Here is a 22,545-nt window from a genome sequence, read left to right on the forward strand (position 1 = left end):
GCAGAGCCACCGCACCATCTATAATATGTTATGTAAAGACAGACAAAGTTTCTGTCAATCTGCAGTCAGCCTATTTTTAGGGTAGTAAAAGGGATCTGGACCAAATCTTTCCAACCTGGACACCTAAAATTATGCTCTTAAATCCATATTTAAGCATTTATATGCTTAATGCTTGACTTTCAGATTTTCTGAGCACATAGGGTTCCTGCTCAAATGGAGCTGGAGGGTTTCATCAGCATTAGAAAAAATCAGGCCACTTTTATTTAAGTGCCAACTTATGGACTCAAAAGCCTAATTTTAAGCACTTAGGTTTGAAAATTTTGACTTTGACATTTTGTGGTGATTCATAAAATCCTAGTCAAAAAGAGCTGGTTATATATACCATACTAGTGTGATATAAATATTGAAAAGATGTATTTAGCAATAAAAATATTTGTTAAATACTAATAAACACAAGATACGAATGCAGTTTTATCATTATGTTTTAAAATGTGATAGTTATTTAGCCACTATCCTGTGAAGGATCTGGCCTGAACCCTATAAAAGAGAAGACTAGCTTTTTTAAAAAAAAAAGAGGTAATGTAAACACAAAGTATCCGTGCTAATAGCCAAAGAGTTTTCAATCATTATTTTATACTCTTAACTTCCATCCCAAAACACTTTCATTATCTGCTGCAGGAGATGAGCTTTGGTTCATTTTGCAATTTGCAGCAAGGTTATAGTTCTGAATGAGGATTCTAATTTCTTTCATCTCCTAGTTCACAAGAAAAAACGTTCTTTACTTTAAGGCAGTGGAATGCTTTAATTCTAATTTATTTGTGTGTGTTTTATAATATTCACTAATTCAAAGCAAAAATTTATAGCAAGGCACAGAAGGAACAGATCCTAAAAATTAAAAATGTACTGCAAGGCTGACACCTGTTGGTTAGACATGTGCTGAGCTGTAACAATCTCTTTAAAATTCTATATTTAACTGTTAAAATACATTCTACCTCAGCCTACAATTAATACCTAGATCTCCACATCTGAATCATCTCTCATTTTGAGAAAATGCTAGATACAAACCAAAATCAGAACAGTGGATTACCTGAACTTTCAGGAAGATTTAGATCCTTATCTAAGCTTTGCAACTATGGTCTATCCCCAGTTACAACAAATCAGAGTATATGTCATTCATAGCAATTATTTGTTTTTAGAGTTATTTAATATAGCATTTCATTGCACTAGGGCCCTGATCCAGCAAAGCACTGACAAACATTCTTAAAGTATTCCCATCAGTATGGATATAATTTTGTCACAGCAAAATTATGCCTAATTCACGGCACAGTCACAATTTAAAAAAAAAATCTATCAATTATTTGATGCTATGGTCAGAGCACCAATGTGGACCCTACTGCCATGGATTAACAGTTGATTAGTTTACTTTGATCTTCGCTTTGATCTAGTACAAATCATTAATGTGCAGGAGCAGGGCCATATAAATGGCAAAATTACAAAATCATAAAAGGTCACCGCTATTGCAGAAAAGCTGATATAAATGGCAAAATTTTCCAGTTCCATGATAGTGGTAACCACCATGACTTAACTGTATCTTTAGACACTGTATGGTGGAAAGTGGAAACAAAACACTGCTGCTCAGGTCAACAGTAGTGATAGCTGTTTAACAGAACATCAGCAGTGCCAAGGGGCTTGCGCAAGGGGGGGGGGAGCAGCGGCACAGGCCCCCCCAATCAGTGGGGGGCACAGAACTCCTCTTGGGCCAGGGCAGTGAGAGCCAGCTCCTTTGGTCTCAGGGGGCACAGAAAGTTCCCCTCCGAAAGTGGCCAAATTTTTATTACTGTGCACAGCCCTGGTGTCAAGGCTTTTCCTCTGCCTCCCAGCCTGCATAGGAACAAACTTGCAGAAGCAGAATACAGATGGGTAGCTGGGATACACAAAGAATAAAGCTATGTGCAGTGCTATTCCTCCCACCACATACAGTAGTAGCTAGTTCCTCCATATGAACACTTTAAGGGTAACATAAGAAACAAAGAATATAACCAGCTACCGAGGTCAAATGCCAGTCTATGACGCAAGTTCTCCTGGTAAACTAATATAACAATGTGCCATGTTCCCATTTTAGAGGCTGGTCCACATGAAAGAAAAAAACCTACTACTACCACTACCAGAATTACTCAAGGAGGTAGTGACCTATGATTTTGGAGTTGATGGTTCCACGTTCAGTCCCTCCCCATGATGATCCTCCAAGAAGGGAACATGAGTTTTTTAGCCAATAGATTACATTTAAAACTGCCACATAAACCGCTATTGACCAGAGCAGCAGTTGTTTCATTTTGTGCTCTACGATTCTCACTGCACGGAGTCACAGAATGCTGCCGGCACGGGGGAACCAATGGCAATACTGCAATTGTGTCAGTCATGCCGCCACTGCATGTCAGGGGAAGGAGCATCAACAGAAGACAACTGCAAGGGAACTTAGAGCAGGTTCTCTTACCTTTTCCTGTCACAATGCAACCTTGTCTTGGCTTCCCTGCTAATCACTAGCATCCCCATCATGGGGCAGGTAAATTTAGCCCTTGACTGCATTAAAAATACTCCACCCCTTCCTGGGTAAACAAGAGTTTCATAGACTCATAGATTCATAGACTCTAGGACTGAAAAGGACTTTGAGAGGTCATCAAGTCCAGTCCTCTGCCCTCATGGCAGGACCAAATACTGTCTAGACCATCCTTGATAGACATTTATCTAACCTACTCTTACATATCTCCAGAGAAGGAGATTCCACTACCTCCCTAGGCAATTTATTTCAATGTTTAAACCACCCTGACAGTTAGGAACTTTTTCCTAATGTCCAACCTAAACGTCCCTTGCTACAATTTAAGCCCATTGTTTCTTGTTCTATCCTTAGTGGCTAAGGTGAACAAGTTTTCTCCCTCCTCCTGATGACACCCTTTTAGAAACCTGAAAACTGCTATCATGTCCCCTCTCAATCTTCTCTTTTCCAAACTAAACCCAATTCTTTCAGCCTTCCTTCATAGGTCATGTTCTCAAGACCTTTAATCATTCTTGTTGCTCTTCTCTGGACCCTCTCCAATTTTTCCACATCTTTCTTGAAATGCAGTGCCCAGAACTGGACACAATACTCCAATTGAGGCCTAACCAGAGCGGAAGAATGACTTCTCGTGTCTTGCTCACAACACACCTGTTAATGCATCCCAGAATCACGTTTGCTTTTTTTGCAACAGCATCACACTGTTGACTCATATTTAGCTTGTGGTCCACTATAACTCCTAGATCTCTTTCTGCCGTACTTCTTCCTAGACAGTCTCTTCCCATTCTGTATGTGTGAAACTGATTGTTCCTTCCTAAGTGGAGAACTTTGCATTTGTCTTTGTTAAACTTCATCCTGTTTACCTCAGACCATTTCTCCAAACAAACAAAAAGTCTTCAACCAGTTGCATTACCTAGGCCATAGCCCTCTACTGGGGTCTGTGTGACCTTCTTCCCTTGGTTGCAGGGTTCTACACCTTATAAAAGGGGTCCATCAACATGTATTGCACCACAACATCCTCTTTTTACCCCAAACGCCAGCTCTGAAACCCTAAAGTCCATTCCAGACTCAGATGTTCACTACACTTTTCCCTCAAAGCAGCAAAGAATCCTGTGGCACCTTATAGACTAACAGATGTTTTGGAGCATGAGCTTTCGTGGGTGAATACCCACTTCGTCAGATGCATGCATCTGATGAAGTGGGTATTCACCCACGAAAGCTCATGCTCCAAAACATCTGTTAATCTATAAGGTATTCACCCACGAAAGCTCATGCTCCAAAACTTCTGTTAGTCTATAAGGTGCCACAGGATTCTTTGCTGCTTTTACAGATCCAGACTAACATGGCTACCCCTCTGATACTTTTCCCTCAAAGACACTTCCTATGCCAGCCTGCCTCATAGGCCTTCTCCCTAGTCCTTCCACAGATTTCTTCAGCACAGTACTTTTCAAGTTCCTTCCCTGCTTCCTCTCAGTTGTGAGCACCTGGGCAGGTCCTGCCTTGACCTCAGTCACAATCCTAGCAGCAGGCTGCTGCTTTCTCTAGGAATCCTTCATTGTAAGTGTGACAGGGTGCACCTACCCTGCACCAGCCCCAAAAGGGTTAACTGTGCTTTGCAGGCTGAGGAAGCCCCACCCCTCCAACTCTGCTGGGCATGCTCAGCCTGGAGGCAGAGTATAAAAGGAAGCAACTGTAACCAATGATTTTAGTTTATTATCCGTTTATCGTGTGATGTTATGATTAATCAATGTTACATCATATATATTCACTGCATGTTAATTAGAATGAATTTGTTGGATTATAAAAGTATAAGATTGATCAGTATTTACAGGAACCAAGTATTAGACATGAGTAAGACAAGCTGAAATGCATGAACCTGTAGGATGAGGCCTGCAAGACTTTAGCTTAGCTATTTTAGCCTTGGAGACAAGAAATGATGACATAAGTGACCAGAAAATAACCTGATGCCCTAAGATTATGGGAAAATAGATACCAAGTAGTAATATTGTGCAAAATTACTCAGAAGATTAATATTAGATCATAAAAATATTGTAAAGGTGCATCTGTCTCCGACATGTGTCTTAATCACAGGATACAGATTGTGCATTAATGCTAATGAGAGTAAAGGGAATATACACAGCCTATAGAAAATTGGGGTCCCTTAAGTTCCAAAGGACACAGACCAATAAGAGAAAAGAGGCTGACACTTTTATGAACATGCGCAGAATGTAAGTATAGACAGAATCACATTATAAAAAGGGGATGCCCAGAATGGGAAAATGAGCTCCCTATGGGAGACTCCAGGCGGATCTATCCTTCTGACGATCAAGCCATGGAAGACCCATCAGATGCCAACACTGTTGTTAAGGATGTGAGTATAACTATATTTGTAACTTGTGCATTGGTCTGTATAGAATTTCTGTATGCTTGAGTAATCATAACTTTAACTGTACCGTTAATAAAACTTGTAAAACAGCCTAGACCTTGTACTTGTGAATGTCTGTGTGGTCACTACCTTTGGTTTCTGTATGTTCCTAAGTTTCAGAGTGGTAGCCGTGTTAGTCTGTATCAGCAAAAAGAACGAGGAGTACTTATGGCACCTTAAAGACGAACAAATTTATTTGGGCATAATCAATTAAGGTGGGCTATCATCAGCAATCCTCGCTTACAGACAGCCCCCTAACCTGAAGTAAATACTCACCAGCAACTACATACCACACAACAAAAACACTAACCCAGGAGCCTATCCTTCCAACAAAGCCCATTGCCAACTCTGTCCACATATCTATTCAAAGTACACCATCATAGGACCTAATCATATCAGCCACACCATCATAGCTCGTTTACCTGCACATTTACCAATGTGATATATGCCATCATGTGCCAGCAATGCCCCTCTGCCATGTACATTGGCCAGATTAGACAGTCTCTAGGCAAAAGAATAAATGGACACAAATCAGAAGTCAAGTATTATAACATTCAAAAAGCAGTCGGAGAACACTTCAACCTCCCTGGTCACTCAATAACAGACCTAAAAGTCGTAATTCTCCAACACAAAAACTTAAAAAACAGACTCCAACGAGAAACTGCAGAATTGGAATTAATCTGCAAACTGGACACCATTAAATTAGCCTTGAATAAAGACTGGAAGTAGATGAGTCATTACACAAAGGAAAACCTATTTCTCCATGCTAATTCCCCCCCTACTGTTACTCACACCTTCTTGTCAACTGTTGGAAATGGGCCATCCTGATTATCACTACAAACTTTTTTCTTCTGCTGATAATAGCCCACCTTAATTGATTAGTCTCGTTATAGTTAGTATCGCAACACCCATTTTTTCATGTTCTCTGTGTATATATATCTTCCTACTGTATTTCCCACTGCATGCATCCGATGAAGTGGGTTTTAGCCCACGAAAGCTTATGCCCAAATAAATTTGTTAGTCCCTAAGGTGCCACAAGTACTCCTTGTTTTTTTTTATATGTTCCTAGAGACTCTAACTCTGAAGCAAGTAGCACAGGTGACTTTCACTCTGTTAGGCTTGAAACTGTAGCCACCAGAGCTGAACCCACTGTGGTATAATGCCACTTTACAAAATTCACTTTAAATAAAATAAAAGGCTACACACCCCAACTCAGTCTGAGCAGGCTGCTGAAGGGGGAAGATGCAGACTGCAGGCTCTCTCCAGGGAGCTACTACAGGCTCAGATTACAAAGTGACAGCACGCAGAGTTCCAGACAGACTCCAGGCTGCCCAACAAACCTGGAGAAGAGACCATGCCAGCAGGAGCTATGCCATCCGAGGACCCCAGAGACCTGGGGGAACCATGGAGCATCACTGAGGGAGAAAGGGTAGGAAGCATCCCAGGGGACTTAGACTTTTCTCCAGAGCACCAGTCAGCATGTTTCAGGAGGATCCTAGCTGACTCGGTCATGAGCACTCCCACCACCTCCAGGGACCTGGGCTGGGGGACTCAGAAGAGCAGGGAGGGCCCAAGTCCCCCTACCCTAGGTGCCACACCACACTGAGTGGTGCCCCATTTCCCCAATGGGCCAATAGGCCACACAATCCCACACAGATGGGCTACTCTATTGACTCTGGCCATTAGGCCACAGTGCCCTGGTGGAAAGGCCGCTTATTGACTCCAGCTAATAGGCCATACTGCCCTGATGGAAGGGTCAATTATTGACTCTGGCCAATAGGCCACACTGCCTTGAGTGGAAGGGCTGCTTTATTGACTCAGGTCTTTGGGCCACGCTGCCCTAACACTGGCCACATTTGATAGTCAGGGTCACAAACGAATGACCTAACTGGCTGCTATACAGTTTTTTCCTTCTTCTCATCGTATGTGAGCTGGGACCCATGACAGGGTGTACCTACCCTATGACAGTAAGGAAAGGGAGTTTATTTAAAGACCTGATGCCTTTCCCAGCAGCATAGGCGCTGATTCCGTGGGTGTGTCCCAAGTCAGTTCTGAACTATTGTGTTCTCCTAGATTTACATTTGATTCAGTGTTGCAAAATGTAAAATTAAATGTTTAATGTTCTTTGGTCTGTTATTCAGCCATCTACAGTCAAATCTGATTTTCGAGGTAGTAAAACGGGCAACAGGCAGGTGATGTGATGCCTGGGCATTATAATAAAAAGGTATATTATGCTTGCACCTCTTGTATTGTGCGGCATTGGAAAATTAACTTGATACAGTAGCTTAATTTGCTTTCATGAAAATATTAGAAATTAGTATAATGGATTTAGAAGGAAAAGCAACTGTGGAAAAGACAATATAAAAGACAATCGATTTTTGTAAGTAGTTCTGACATTCACTCACAATATGAAAAAGAATAATATTAAAAATGATTTGTTTAATAAAAATAAATAATTAGCTGTAGTTGCATTGTGAAAGCCGTTTGTTTGGAGATGCCCAAAATCTGTCTAGTGATTTGATAAAATTTAGGAACTGGATATTTAAAACTGTCACTGCTGATTAAGTAACCTCCTGATTTGAAATAAACTGAGAGACAAGGTAGATGAGGTAATATCTTTTATTAGACCAACTTCTGTTGGTGACAGAGATAAGCTTTTGAGTTTACACAAAGCTCTTCTTCAGGTCTGGGAATCTTACTCATGGCAGGTCTATACTTAAAACACTGCAGCGGTTCAGTGATGTTGGTGTGTGTAGTTAATCCATCTCTGCAAGAAGCAAGTAGCTTCTTGCTGACAGAACGCTGTCTATACCTCAATTTTCCTGTCTGTCAGCTGTGGATAAAGATTTTTATCTCTTTTGGTAAAGCACTTTGATATCTATGGATTATTATTAGTGAGGTTTGCTTACAGTTAGGAGCTGCTTTTAGATCCTGATTTGCTCCCAGTTTTGCAAGTGATGTCAATGGTCAAATACACTTTTTTCATCTGCATTGACAAGAAGATTGCAACCCTTTCACTTGGCTGTGGACCTTCCCACAGTTAGGCATGCCTATGTGGTCTCCAGATTGGATTACTACAATGCACTACACATGTGGCTAGTTTTGAAGACCACCTGGAAGCTACAGTAAGCACAGTATGTGGCTGCCCACCAACTTAGGCACATCAGCTGCAGGGAGCAAACTCCAACGCTGCACTGATCCTCCATTGCATATGGGTTCAGTGATGGTGTCATTGCTCTGTAAAGTCCTGCCTTCTGGAAAGACTGCCTTTGTGACTGTCAGATAACTGAATTGCTCCTGCTAACAATCCCCAGATCGGAATGACAGGGCATTCTCAGTGGAGTCCTCCACAATGGAGCTTCCTCCTCGATCTAACAGAGCCAAAGTCTGTTCATCACTAGGGCACAGTGCAATGCACATCAATTTTCTCAGACCTTTGCTGCAACAATTGATTTTTGGGCTTTGTATACAGGGCAACTGTGATCTATGTATACTGCTTAACTTAAGGAATGAGAGTTAATGTGGTGTAATGCCCCTAGCAACAGTGGTAATAGCTTCATTATTATAAACTGGATAAAATTTAGGGGTGGGAGAAGGAGCTACTGATGGCAAAGATATTCACCAGCAAATGAGCAAGCACAGCCTGTTCTGAATATATTTGCTCTTCTGTTAGAAATCAAGTAAGTGGCTGCTCGCCCTGGCCCTCTCCGCATTTCGCGTCATAGTCCCACATAATATTCCCTGTTCTTGACAAATCTCATTCCTCTTGTTACTGATAACAGGCATGTGGCTCCTCTGGCTTCTCTTGGATTTATTTTCTGCTGAGCTAGCATTTATTATTAGAATGCCAAATTCTGAGCTCAGTAATGTGTGTAAACAGGGATAACTCCGTCAAAGTCAATGGAACTACTTTAGGTTTACACAGATGGAACCAAAATTAGAATTTGGCCCATAGTTCTTATAATTTACCTGCTTCTTTTTTAAATTCTTCATGGATTAACTTAGGTTTGTAGGGCTCAGGGCTGGATTTTAATATTTCTTTTAAAAAGTGGAGCTCACTATATGGGTTTATTCATGATCTCACAACTCAAAATCTTTTTTACATACAAACACTTATTGAGAAATTAGAGTGTAATAGCTAATCAGATGGAGCTGGGGCAAAGAGGAAGAGGAGAAGGAAAGAGAAGAAGGCAGCTGTGTCAACCAAAAGGTCAAGGTGCTTTCTAGCATACAGCCCAACTCCAAAACTAATATGGGGCGGGGAGGAGAACCTAGAGAAATCATTGTTTTCTAGTTTCCTTCCATTCTTGTCTATTAAAACTTCCAGCAACTGCATCAAAGCTGTGCTTGTGCTGAGAAATCTCTGCAATCATCTGCCCTAGCAACAGCTATGAAATAATTTTCATACAGCCTTTGATGATGATGTCTTAAAGTATTTGCTGCTTCACAGTATTGCACAGAAAATAATTCTCATGCTTTGGACACACTTCCTCTAAGCAGGTTTTTTTCCTTGTGCATTTTGCAGTGCCAGGAGCATTGATTAATGTGAATGTTTTAGCTGTAGTTGTTGTTTGTATATAAACTTTTGTTAAAACAAGTACTACAGAATAAATGACCTTTATACAGACACCTATTAAGGCACTAAAAGGCTTGGGTACATTCATCTGAGACGCGTATACATAACGATTGGAACAATAAAGGGATCAGCAGCTGCAAGGGGGTTGAATTGAATTCTTTAACAATAGAAAAGTTTTTCAGGCCCAAATACCAGCAAAGAGAATTTTTTGCAGATAATCCAAGAGAAAGAAAATAATAAAAAAAAATGCTAGCCAACTTTGCAGCAGTTAGCATAAGGTTGCCATCTGAAACATGTCAGCTTAAGAGTGGCTCATAGTACCATTCTTTTACACAGCCACAGTCTTCAGAACTGTTTCCCCAAATAATCCCAGATGGCATGCCACAAAATTTCAATTCATTTTAAAAGCTTTCTTTGCTGTTATTATGTGATTGAAAGTGCAAAAGCAAGTTGCCATTCTCATGGCACTATTTGCATTGGCTATTATTCCCTAAAATCCCCTTTAAACAGCTACACTGTCAGCCCATAGGCCTCATTTAAGACTACAAAAAAGGCCAGATTAATTCGATCAAAGGGAGAGCCAAGTACAAAATGCACTTTTCAAACTGTATCAGAGTAGGTTCCCTTTACAGATCGCTGCATAGCAAGCGCAGTGCAAAAAAACAACTGAAATAAAGCTTGAGCACAGACAGAAATAACTATGCATGGCTCATACGGAGCCTTTGGGGATCTTCCAGCATAAAGCTCCTATTACAAATGATTAGAATTAAATATATTTAAAGACAGACTCAAAAACTAAGTAGCAAGCATCAGTCTGTGCACATTAGGCTTTCTGCCACTATTTACAAGAGTCAGTTTGATGCATTGCATGGGTTACCGAGCCAGCTATAGACATTTCTGAAGTCTTTATGCACGGGAATTTTTACTCGATTAACTAACATTTTCAATAAGGTTCCAAGTAGATACAGATCCCTTTCCACACCACCCTGGGCATATTGTAGTCATTAGGCAGCAAAAAAAATTCAGTACCACAAAGGAAAAAAAAAAGACTGCTGTCATTTTTATAAAATAACCTATTTCAACGTTCAAGTTGAATGCACTCAAGTTAAGCATAATGTAGGCCTATATTTCTACAGCCAAATTGGCTCTAATGGTTTTATAATCTCACCTGGGGGTCTGGAGGTCGGAATAAAGCTGAGGTGAGCCAAGCTGGTGTTTTTGTCTCTTACAGAAGCTCCTTTGGCTATCTGAGCACGGTTATCCGTCTCTCTCTCTCTCTACTGGAGGTTGCTTAGCGGTGCTGCCCTTGGTTCTCTTAGTCTCACTCCGAAGCGGTTTCTTCAGCAGCTGCTTTTGTGTCCTGAGAAGAACATTTTGCAGAGGGAAGGACTGCTGCACAAAGGTAGAGCAACCAAATGTGTGAAGTGATATGTGCCATTGCCACTTAATGAATACATCGGGCCAAGAGAGACTTGCTGGAAACTGAGCTGCTGCAGCAAATATTAAAGTTATTGGCTGTCACATGGAGGTGGCTAAAGTTTTAGTTAGCCATTTCCAACCAATCTTTGGCTTTTTAAGCATTACTGAGTAAGTTTACCTGATATTATCTGACATTTTTTCACTCATAGAATAAGTGCTTCTTGCTGTATTATTCTTTTGAGACCATAAATGCCATGTTCCAGTGGAGAATTGCTACTAAATAGCTCATACAATGAAAATGGCCTTGAAATTATTTGCAATATATATCATGCTATTTAATGCATATGTTTTTGTGACAGCCTCACTACTATTTAAGTGCTGGCCCTGACTTATTCTTTGAGTTCTAACAACATCACCTTGTATGGGTCATGTTGGGGACAAGGGGAGAAGAAGAGTAAATGTAGAATTAAAATAGTTTTATTTTTTAAACTGTTGTGGTTACAGTGGGAAACATATGGCACATTTACAGTTAAGGACGTGTTCTTGTGCATGTATATAGGGCTGAATTAGAGTTTAAAAAAAATCTATAAAGACTCATTTAAATACATATATATATGTCCCTTCAGATGCCCCCTGTTTATCCCTACAGTTCATCTTTCTTATGTCTGTCAGATCCCTGCAAAAAGTTTTACAAAATGCAGTTAAAAAAACCCTCACATAAGAGGCTGCTCTTTCCTTTAAAAAAAAATTTCAATAAGCATTTTTTCTGGCTGTTCCTCAATCAAATGGTATATGAATTACTACAAGAGTCAGCACTAAAGACCACAGGAGTGGTTTACATCCTGGCAAAATATAAAATGGAGGCACGTTTGATGAGTTTTATAATTCCTACAGAATTCAGCCCCCGTCCTGCAAACACTTATGCACATGCTTAACTTTATTAAAAGCTGCTGGGACTACTAACAGTAGTGAAGTTATTCATGTGCATAAAGGTTGGCAGCATTAGGGTCTTAGTGGCTAACTAGTGTACCTCTTACTGGCTGCAGAAGGTCTCTGCAAGATGCTGGATGCAACACTTCCTTTTCCCCCAAAACTTGAAAATGATCTCTCCTGTATATGCTCAGAAAAGATTGGTGATAGAAATGTCAGACTTTTCTATCCTTTAATGGCACTCACATGAGACTCAAACACCTCTTCTCTGTGCTGTCCAGGTTAACCAAGTGATTTTTCAGATTATATGATAGAATAGAATAGTAGATTGAAAGGAAATTGAAAAGATAGGTGGCAGTGTGGAGGTGTCCTTTGATTGGATACTTTCCAGGCAGTGTGCATGCTAAAAAGCAAGTGACTGGGCCTGCATCTGATCTTACACTAGTGCAAATCAGGAATTATTCCTTTGAACTCCGTAGAATTACACTGGTACACAAGGATTTGACTCAGGCCTACTTTGTTTTCAAGTCCAGTAATTTTAGTCTGATTTCATTCATATGTTCCAAAGATCAAGCAACTTCAGGGCACTAAATTCATCCTGATCTTCTGAATTTTGATTATTTCTTTCTTTGAAATTTCATTTCTTTGCAATTGTTACTATAGTAATTCTTTTTGGAAAATTAGATTTCCTAGTCTCAAAATCTTGCAGTTTTCTTTGACTAGCTCTGTATATACTTCTGTATTTTGCAAAAGCCCATGCATCTGAGAAATCAACAGTCCACTGCTTTGCAAAAGGTAAACTTGCACCAATTTCTTTAAGTTTGTTTACCCTGTAGACTTTTAATAGCCTTGTGTCTTCAACCACAGCAATCACAACAGGAAGTCACCTGAGGGATGTGGTCATCTGTTCACGCCAGAGATGTCAGGGGTCGAAGTAAACTTAAACTTCGCTAAGTAAACTTCTGAAACTACTAACACTGTTCTCATATGAAATTTCTAATAGTTAACTATAAGCCACCATACAATAAGTGCAGTTTCCTTATTATTATTTATTTGCTATACTGTCCAGAATATACCAGGCAGATTGCCCCTGTCAAAAGGAATTTTGTGATGGAATATCCCTTGTACCCATGCTACTGTGTTACAGTAATTAAGACGGCAGCCTTGGTGTAAATGATCTCTGGGTTCAATCTAACTTGGAGTCCGCCACCTCCACCTGGAAATCTCCAGGAAATAAACAATATCTAGGGCTGATGCTGAACTAGTGAGACTCAGGAGTTTTGAGGCATCATATTGATAGGAAATGTGGGAGGAATGGGGGATAGACAGCAATTAAAGTAAATTGAAACAGGAAGGGGAACCTCTCACTGCACCAGCCAAGGAGGAGAAAGAATTGTGGGGAGACTGCATACCCAAGTCAGGGTGAGAAGTGGTAGCTGCCCTCTGCTTTTAACAAAGGGTGGGGGAAAGGTGCTATGCTTTCACTCCCTCCTTCATCTTATCCCAACATTTCCCCCCGAGGGGTGAGGATAATAAACTGGAAATAGGATTGTGTTAAAGGATATGTACAGCAAATGAAATGAATAACCAGTGTGGCAAACAAACTGCAGCAGGATCCCAGGCAGGACCCTCAGATGCAGCTTGTCAAAATACAGCTGTAGCCAGAGACAATGAACAAGGAACGATCATTCAGTGGCTAGACTGGTAGCTGGATTTGGGGGACACAAGGTCAACTTTCTTCTCCACCAAAAGCTTCATGTGTGCCCTTGGCAAAGTACCTTTGTCTCTTGGTTCCCCACCTGTTAAACAGGGACCAGAGCACCTCCCTGCCTGGGGTGAGCATCATTCCGTGAAAGATTGTGAGGTGGTCAGATACTATGGGATCTGGACCTGTGTAGGTACCTTGATGATGCTGATGCAAACACAATGTGACTCATCTACCCAGCTTTCCCTTAACAGCTCCTCTCCTCTGGAAATTCTCCTAAAATGGATGCCAGTGGCATCCTCTTCCACCCCCTCCTTGACCCCAACCCTCCCTACCAGGGGCCATCTAGTCAAAACAAAGCAAGTCACATGAGTGAAGCTTCCTTGGAGTTTCCATTTCTTGATCCATTTAGGTGCATCTAGAGGTGGAGCTGAGGTGACAAAGCAGGAAGCCTGGGCTACTCACTCCTGGTAGGGAAGGTGTTAACTCCCTTCACAGAGAGCTCAGGCAGAAGATCCTCTGGCTAGCAAGAGGGAATTTTCACAGAAGCAGCTGAAATTTTCAACTTTTAGGTGCCATTTGAGCTCCTCAGAGCAGAGCTTTGTGATGGAGTCCCCCACATGACTGACATAAGCACTAGGCTACAGAGTCACTCTCTCTCTCCACAGCAGGGATTCAAACCCTGGTCTTCTGCATCCCAAGTAATTTCCCTAATTGCTGGATAAAGGTTATTGGAAAAGTAGAAAGGGAGAAAACTGATCAGTTCCCAGGTCCACTCCTGACCAGTGGGACAGAAGAATCTGAGACACAGACTGTGTAGTCATCCCAAGAGCTATTCCTCCCTATCCTTCTGTAACTTAGACAAGGAAGACTACCAGACCATGGCCAAACAAAAGGGACAGAGAACTTGAACCCCACCACTTCGTTTATATTCTATTTTGCTCCCCCAATCCAGGAAGCAGCAGAACTAGAGGCACTGAGGCTGAGCTGTGAATAGGAAGTATGAGCAATTGTGGAACAGAGCGAGTAACTGTCCCCAAACATGTTCAGATAACACTATTTTGCCTTGATTTTGATTGTTTGTGGCTGAAGTGTGCCAATTACAGCTGGCAGTGAACTCCTCTGGGGAATCAAGATGAGGAAAGTCCTGATTTTCTTTTTCTATATAAATGGCCAGAGGTAGCAGGCTGGGTCTTAAAGGCACAATGTTCTATTTTTCCTTTTGAGGTGCTTTGCCTTTATTTTTTGGAGACTGACACTACAGTCCAGGCCACTCTTTATATATTTACAGTTTAACTACCCAAGACAATCCAGCTGAACAATGTCCATTGCTTTGATTTACTGCTAGCTTATTCTTTGACTGTCCGCAAGAACAATCTCAGTTGCCTTCATAGGGATTTTTGTTCTGGTTAGGTTCTTATACTGCATCCATCGCTGTGGTGTCTGAGCTTCTGTATGCAAAATTATTTTTCCTAGCTGACATAGTGAAAGTCAGTCAAGTGTCCAGACATTTTCTGAATGAACCATCTAATCATTTCTTACCTACAAGCTCCCTGAGGAACACAGAGCTGCCTCCAAATTGGCCAGACCCATTCCAAACCGTAGTGCAGCGGGGCAAATAATTGGCAGGGGAGAGTTTGGTTCATTGGCAGTTTGGAAAATATTGGGAAAAAAATTAGATTCACCCAAAACAAATATGAAGATTTGGAGAACTTTCAGTGAATTGAAAAAGTTGACAAGTCCATTTTGGGCGAAATAAATGTTTTGTTCCATCCCAAATCTCTTGTTTCCAGACATTTTAAAAGGGCTAAATGCAGATAAGGGGGAGTAAGAGGTATCCCCCCTGTGATGGTCCAAGCCCCTAGGGTCAGGGTAGTGTGACCTATCAGTTACAGTCTATAAAACAGCCCTTCTGTGCAGGACAGCATGGCCTAGCAGCCAGAGTCTATAAAGCAACCCTTTGGCACAGGGCAGCGTGGCCTAGTGGCCAGAGTCTATAGAGCCACCCTTTGACATGGGGCAACATGGCCTAGCAGCCAGAGTCTGTAGTGCCACCCTTTGGTGCAGAGCAGCATGGCCTAGTGGCCAGAATCCATAAAGCAGCCCTCTGGTGCAGGGCAGCATTGCCTAGCGGCCAGAGTCTATAGCATTGGAGTGTGGCAGCCCCAGCAGGGGGCCTGGGCCCACCCAATTCCACCAGGCCCCAACCCAGGGCCCTAACAGTGGCGTAGTGGCTTTCCACTGACTCAGCCAGGGGGTCCTACCAAAACTCACTGAGCTTCCGCGGGCGGGAGGTACCACTCTGTCACCCTCCCTGGGTCACTTCCTACCAGAGTCTGTGTTGGGGTTTCCCATGAGATGTTGGATCCTCTGTGTTCGGCAGGGCCAGTCGTCTCCAGCGTTTCCTCCAGTGACCAGGGTGCAGGAGGGCCATGGACAGCTTCAATTCCCGGTGCAGGCAGAGGCAGCGGCTGTGGCTGTGGCTGCAGCTGGCCCTCTGCAGGAGCTTCCCAGGCAGGTCCCTCCCCTGCAGCCTCCAGCCCAGAATGAGCTGGTCTCCCTCCCTTTATGCTACTAGTGCACTCGAAGCATGCCCAGTCTTGCCAGGGAGGCAGGACTTCCACAGTCTATACTATGGGCTTAACCCTCTCTGGGCTACCGTGGGGTAAGCAGACCCCATCACACCCCCTGATAACTTTTTAGCCCAGTGGTTTGGGTAGTTAGTTGGGATGTGGGCGATCTGGGGTTCAATCTTGACTTTAGCAAAGCTTTTGATACGGTCTCCCAAAGTATTCTTGACAGCAAGTTAAAAAAGTATGGAATGGATGAATGGACTATAAGGTGGATAGAAAGCTGGCTAGATTGTCGGGCTCAATGGATAATTATCAATTGTTCTGTCAGGGTCTCTTTCCCACTTTGAACTTTAGCATCCAGAAAGTGGGGATCTGCCTGTTCCCTTCTAAGCTTAATTCCTATCTTAGATCTTATCACGCTGCCACCAACCCAAAATATAGTGTTTGGGTACACTCCCTGTCCCCCAAAACCTTCCCTGGGGGACCCAAGACTCAAACCCCTTAGGTCTTAAAACAAAGGGAAATAAACCATTCCCCTCTCCTTTCTTCCTCCCAGATTTTCCCTTCCCTGGATTACCCTGAGAGATTACTGTGATTCAAACTCCTTGAATCTTAACACAGAGAGAAATTAACCTTTCCCGCCCCAATCCCTGGTCTTACACAAGAATAAAAAAATCAATCAGGTTCTTAAAAAGAAAAGCTTTTAATTAAAGGAAGAAAAAAGTAAAAATTACCTCTGTAAAATCAAGATGGAAAATGTTACAGGGTCTTTCAGCTTAGAGAGACTAGAGGGACTCCTCTCCCGCTAACATAACATACAAGTTACAGCAACCAGAGTTAAAATCCTTCCAGCAAAATACACATTTTCAATAAAGAAAACAAACAAATGCCTAATCTGCCTTCTATCTAGTACTTACAGGATTGAATAGAAGAGACTTTTTCAGAAAGATTGGAGAGCCTGTATACATGTCTGGTCCCTCTCAGACCCCAGAGAGAACAATGAACAAACACACGGTACAAAACAAAGACTTCCCTCCACCGAGATTTGAAAGTATCTTGTCTCCTAATTGGTCCTCTGGTCAGGTGTTAGCCAGGTTTACTGAGCTTGTTAACCCTTTACTGGTAAAAGAGACATTAACCCTTAACTATCTGTTTAAAACAGGATCAATCTCTAGTTGGCAGCCGGTATCAAGCAGACTGCCCCAGGGGTCGGTCCTGGGACCGGTTTTGTTCAACATGTTTATCAATTATCTGGATGATGGGATTAATTGCACCCTCAGCAAATTTGCAGATGACACTAAACTAGTGTGGGGGAGAGAGATATGCTGGAGGGTAGGGATAGGGTCCAGAGTGACCTAGACAAATTGGAGGATTGGGCCAAAAGAAATCTGATGAGGTTCAACAAGGACAAGTGCAGAGTGCTTCACTTAGGAAGGAAGAATCCCATGCACTGCTACAGGCTGGGGACCAACTGGATAAGCAGCAGTTCTGCAGAAAAGGACCTGGAGATTAAATGGACAAGAAGCTGGACAGAACAAGAAGCAGTGGTCTCAAGTTGCAGTGTGAGAGGTCTAGGTTGGATGTTAGGAAACGCTATTTCACTAGGAGGGTGGTGAAACACTGGAATGGGTTACCTAGGGAGGTGGTGGAATCTCCATCCTTAGAGGGTTTTTAGGCTCGACTTGACAAAGCCCTGGCTGGGTGTTGGTCCTGCTTTGAGTAGGGGGTTGGACTAGATGACCTCCTGACATCTCTTCCAACCCTAATCTTCTATGATTCTGTGATTCAATCCCTACTTTGGAGAGAGTGAGAATGACTCTATGCCCTAGTGGTTAGGTCACTAACATGGGATGTCCAAGTTCAAGTCCTTGCTCCAATGAATATTTAATTATACAAAGTGGAACAGCCTCAGCAGAAGAGATTGGGAAAGCCTTGCCTCAAAGCACCCTGTAGGCTGGTGATTAGGGCACTCACTAGGGAAAGGATTTGACATAGGTCTCCCACATCCAAGGTGAGTACCCTCACCACAGGGCTACTGGCTGTAAGGTGGGCACTACCTCCCCTGCTTTGTGAATAGCACCTAAGACCCCTTGTGAATCTAGTCCCCCCAAAATTGGCCTTGGCTAAAACTCTTCTTAAATAGTTTCAGGTCAACCAGTACTGCATTTTTTAGTGAATGAACCATTCACCTGAAATATCTTGCCCAACTCTATAGCTTAGCTTAGCACAGGTCTCTCTCTGCTGGATGCCACAGAGGAAGCATAGAGCCAGACAGTGGCAGTATGTATACCTCACTGAGCTAAGTGGCCCTAGGACAAGTATTCTCAGGCAGTGGTGCACAGATGACTGAGTGCTGCAGGAACACTCAAGCAAAGTAATATTTCTTTAGAGCACTGTTTCTCAACCTGGGGGTCAGGAACCCCAGAGGGGTCATGGGACAGCTTATGGGAGGGTTGCATGTGAAGGGCTGGCATGGCCCTATGGCCCAGGGGCCTGCGCAAAGCTAATTTACATGGTTGAGCACAGCAGGGATCAGGGCTGTCAGCTCCCCTGCAGTGAGGCTCAGGCTTCGGCTCGAGCCCCCCTGTGGCCAGGCACAGGGCTGTCAGCTCCAGGTAGTGAGGCTCAGGCTCAGGCTGTCAGCCCCAGGGATGGACTCAGGGCACGCCGTGGGGCTTGGGTTCAAGCTTGAGCCCCCTGCAGCATCTCTTCAGCTTGGGCCCCTCCCTCCCCCCGGCAGCAGGGCTCAGACTTGGGCCTCAGCCCCAGTGGCAAGGCTTTGGTTTCCAGTGGTGGGTTTGGGTAGAGAGCACGATCTCCACCCCTTGACTCACCTCAGTGAGCCATCCAGCCTGTAGGTCAAAAAGCCTTAGCACCCAGCACTGGGTCCACTTCCAAAGACAGTTGCATGCACCTTTGGTGGGGCCCCAGTGAGTCTAAGGCTGGTCCTGCTTTAGGCCAGCACGTGACTTCACAGAACCACATACATTCACTGCTGCTTCCTGTCCGGACAGTATTGTTGTTCTTCGTAGTTAGCAAGTTGGACTGTATGCACACTTTTCAACAAGGTCTTCTTGTGCAATGGATAAATGTTTAGAGAGCTCAAGCAAGTACTTCACAGAATGAAGGAGTGAAGAAAGTGAAGTGCAGAAAATACGATTGCAGCTATTTGATGAATGCTTTTACTGCAATCGAAAATAAACCTCACTGTGTTGCATGTGGTGAAGTGCTAAATGCTTCAAACTTGCCAAATTAATTCAGCATTTGGAAAGTAAACATCCACAATTAAAGAATAAGCCTCTTGGGTTCTTCAAGAGAAAAATTGAACCACTTGAATAGCCAGCAAACCCTAATGTGAAATACAACTAATGTCAGTAAAATTGTTCTTGAAGCTTCATATCTCGTGCCACTGTTTATTGCCCAAACATATAAGATACTGTGACAAAGCTCTGTCCTTGTCTCCATGGATCCGGTGTTTCCTGATGGATTTGGCTAGCTTCAGAGGCTCACTGTGACCCTCCACTTAACCCTTCTCTCTCTAGAGACAAGGGTCGCAGTCTACTGAGACATTTTCATCATAAGCCAGTGAGGGAGGTGAGGAGAAGCAACCTTCCCTTGCACAGTCTCTGTTGTCTCCCAGTCTCAGTGATTAATCAGGGGGGCAAAGGGAGGGAGCCCGGGCCTGCCCTCTACTCTGGGCTCCAGTCCAAGGACCCTAATAGTATCAGCTATGGTAGCTGACCTTTTAGGAACAGGACACGTGCAATTCCCTGGACTACTTCCCCACAGCAGCCCCCACTTCCTCAAGCTCCACTTCCCCCTTACCTCAGGGCCTCCTTCCCTGTGCCTAATATGGTGTGTAAACCTCAGTCTCTCCAACAGCGCAACATCTCACAGCTCCTGACATGCACACCCACCTGACTAACTGGGAGGCTTTTAACTAGTTTCAGCCAACCCCTGATTGGCTTCAGGTGTCCCAATCAACCTAGCATCCTCCCTGCCTTCTGGAAAGCTCTTAATTGGCCCCATGTGTCTTAATTGACCTGGAGCAGCTGCCATTTACTTATCCTGGTACCAGGGATTTGTTTAATCTGGGGCTAATATATCTATCTCCCACTACTTTTCTCTAGCCATCTGGCTTTGCCCCATCACAGTATATACAGTAGTTCAGACTCTCATACTTTGTGTGACATTAGACATGGTTACAGGCATGCTTAACTCCGCCAGAGAGGTCCTTTGGGGCCATCTGCCTGACCCAAGTCAGGATAAAGGAGGAGGGTTGGGCGTGGGGCTAGCAACTCCATCCCGTAAAAAATCAACCTGCTACAGAAACGCCAACAATAGAGACAACAGAGAATTTTACCCTGGAAAAAGAAGAGTCTTCAACTCGAAGATGCATGACGCTGGGTGGTAAAAGCCGTGAGGAAGCCACTAAGCCGATTACCCTTCTTGCAACCAGGAGGATTACCATAGGCACATGGAACGTGAGGACCATGTACGAGTCAGGAAAGATGGCGCAGGTTGCAGCAGAGATGATCAGCAACAACCTGACCCTATTAGGAATTAGCGAGACAAGATGGACGCAAGCGGGACAGAGACGACTGTTGACAGGAGAGCTGTTGCTGTATTCAGGACATGAAGAGAGTGATGCATCCCACACACAGGGAGTAGGCTTCATGTTGTCCAAGCAGGCACAGAGAGCACTGATTGGTTGGGAGGCACATGGTCCCAGGATCATTACAGCATCCTTCAGAACTAAAATGAAGAGGATTAAGATGAATGTTGTTCAGTGCTACGCTTGAACTAATGACAGCAAAGAGGAGGACAAAGATTATTTTTACAACAGACTCCAGAAAATATTAGAGATTCTCCCAGACAAAGACATCATCATCCTTACGGGAGACTTTAATGCCAAAATTGGACCTGACAACACAGGATACGAACAAGTCATGGGGACCCACGCTCTGGGAGAGATGAGTGAGAATGGAGAGAGATTTGTGGATCTGTGTGCACTTAACAACCTGGTCATAGGAGGTAGCATCTTTCCTCACAAGCGGATCCACAAGAGTACCTGGGTATCACCAGCAGGCATGACAGAAAATCATATTGATCATGTCTGCGTTAGCAAGAAGTTCAGAAGATCCTTGCAGGATATTAGAGTTAGAAGAGGAGCAGACGCAATGTCCGACCATCACTTAGTGGTGGCCGGATTGAAGCTGAAGCTGAAAAAGAACTGGATAGACACGTCAGACTGAAGAGTGAAATACAACGTCAGCCTTCTGAAGGACCATAAGACCAAGGAAGATTTTGGACTGACACTGAAGAATAAGTTTTCAGTATTACAGGATCGGTCTGAGGAAGAGGAAGACAGTGTACTAAACAGATGGCAGAAAGTGAGAGAGACACTTAGGTCAGTATGCCAGGAAGTGCTTGGAATTAAGAAACACCAGCAGAAAGAGTGGATCACAGCAGAGACCTTGATCAAGATAGAAGACAGAAAGAAGAAGAAGGCAGCAGTCAATAACAGCAGGACTAGAGCAGCAAAGGTCAAAGCTCAAAAAGAGTATGCTGAAGCCCATAGAGCAGTGAAGAGGAATATCAGGAAGGACAAGAGAGAGTATGTGGATGAACTGGCAGCAGAAGCGGAGCAGGCAGCATACAGCGGTAATATGAAACAGCTGTATGATACTACCAAGCGACTGTCTGGAAAGTTCAGCAAGCCAGAATGTCCCGTTAAAGACAAGCAGGGAAAGTCTATAACAGGAATAGAACAACAGATGAACAGATGGGCGGAGTACTTTGAGGAACTCCTGAACAGACCAGCACCACCAAATCCACCAGATATCAACCCAGCCAATGAGGACCTCCCAATTAATTGCGATAAACCAACCAGAGATGAGATCAGAAAAGCCATCACCATGATGAAGAATAGGAAGGCAGCTGGACCTGATGACATCCCAGCAGAGACCCTGAAAGCAGACCTGGATGCTTCAGTGGAAATGCTGTACCCCCTCTTTGAGAAGATATGGGAAGAAGAAGTGATTCCGGTAGACTGGAAAGAGGGATATCTCATCAAAATCCCCAAGAAAGGAGATCTTAGCAACTGTGCCAATTATAGAGGAATCACACTCCTGTCGGTGCCAGGGAAGGTCTTCAACCGAGTCCTCTTAGAGAGAATGAAGGATGCCGTCGATCCACAGCTACGAGATGAACAGGCAGAATAGATCATGCACGGACCAGATAGCAACGCTTCGCATCATAGTCGAGCAGTCTATGGAGTGGAATTCCTCGTTGTACATCAACTTTGTTGATTATGAGAAAGCGTTCGATAGCGTGGATCGAGAGACCCTCTGGAAGCTCCTTCGG

This window comes from Gopherus evgoodei, chromosome 1 (assembly GCF_007399415.2).
Source record: "Gopherus evgoodei ecotype Sinaloan lineage chromosome 1, rGopEvg1_v1.p, whole genome shotgun sequence".
In the NCBI taxonomy this organism is placed as follows: Eukaryota; Metazoa; Chordata; order Testudines; family Testudinidae; genus Gopherus; species Gopherus evgoodei.